Here is a 1,760-nt window from a genome sequence, read left to right on the forward strand (position 1 = left end):
ATTGGTAATTATGAAATAAATAATCACTTGAAAATGTGCAGCTATATATATATATATATATATATATATATATATATATATATATATATATATATACAGTGCATCCAGAAAGTATTCACAGCGCATCACTTTTCCCACATTTTGTTATGTTACAGCCTTATTCCAAAATGGATTAAATTCATTTTTTTCCTCAGAATTCTGCACACAACACCCCATAATGACAACGAGAAAAAAGTTTACTTGAGGATTTTTCAAATTTATTAAAAATAAAAAAACTGAGAAATCCCATGTCCATAAGTATTCACAGCCTTTGCTCAATACTTTGTCGATGCACCTTTGGCAGCAATTACAGCCTCAAGTCTTTTTGAATATGATGCCACAAGCTTGGCACACCTATCCTTGGCCAGTTACACCCATTCCTCTTTGCAGCACCTCTCAAGCTCCATCAGGTTGGATGGCAAGTGTCAGTGCACAGCCATTTTAAGATCTCTCCAGAGATGTTCAATCGGATTCAAGTCTGGGCTCTGGTTGGACCACTCAAGGACATTCACAGAGTTGTCCTGAAGCCACTCCTTTGATATCTTGGCTGTGTGCTTAGGGTCGTTGTCCTGCTGAAAGATGAACCGTCGCCCTACTCTGAGGTCAAGAGCGCTCTGGAGCAGGTTTTCATCCAGGATGTCTCTGTACATTGCTGCAGTTATCTTTCCCTTTATCCTGACTAGTCTCCCAGTCCCTGCCGTTGAAAAACATCCTCACAGCATGATGCTGCCACCACCATGCTTCACTGTAGGGATGGTGCCAGGTTTCCTCCAAACGTGACGCCTGGCATTCACACCAAAGAGTTCAATCTTTGTCTCATCAGACCAGAGAATTTTCTTTCTCATGGTCTGAGAGTCCTTCAGGTGCCTTTTGGCAAACTCCAGGCGGGCTGCCATGTGCCTTTTACTAAGGAGTGGCTTCCGTCTGGCCACTCTACCATACAGGCCTGATTGGTGGATTGCTGCAGAGATAGTTGTCCTTCTGGAAGGTTCTCCTCTCTCCACAGAGGACCTCTGGAGCTCTGACAGAGTGACCATTGGGTTCTTGGTCACCTCCCTGACTAAGGCCCTTCTCTTCCGATTGCTCAATTTAGATGGCCGGCCAGCTCTAGGAAGAGTCCTGGTGGTTTCGAACTTCTTCCACTTATGGAAGATGGAGCCCACTGTGCTCAATGGGACCATCAAAGCAGCAGAAATTTTTCTGTAACCTTCCCCAGATTTGTGTCTCGAGACAATCCTGTCTCGGAGGTCTACAGACAATACCTTTGACTTCATGCTTGGTTTGTGCTCCGACATGAACTGTCAACTGTGGGACCTTCTATAGACAGGTTTGTGCCTTTCCAAATCATGTCCAGTCAACTGAATTTACCACAGGTGGACTCCAATGAAGCTGCAGAAACATCTCAAGGATGATCAGGGGAAACAGGATGCACCTGAGCTCAATGTCGAGCTTCACGGCAAAGGCTGTGAATACTTACGTACATGTGCTTTCTCAATTTTTTTATTTTTAATAAATTTGCAAAAACCTCAAGTAAACTTTTTTCTCATTGTCATTATGGGATGTTGTGTGTAGAATTCTGAGGAAAAAAATGAATTTAATCCATTTTGGAATAAGGCTGTAACATAACAAAATGTGGAAAAAGTGATGCGCTGTGAATACTTTCCGGATGCACTGTATATATATATATATATATATATATATATATATATATATATATATAT

Source organism: Erpetoichthys calabaricus, chromosome 3 (genome assembly GCF_900747795.2).
Source record: "Erpetoichthys calabaricus chromosome 3, fErpCal1.3, whole genome shotgun sequence".
Classification (NCBI taxonomy): domain Eukaryota; kingdom Metazoa; phylum Chordata; class Cladistia; order Polypteriformes; family Polypteridae; genus Erpetoichthys; species Erpetoichthys calabaricus.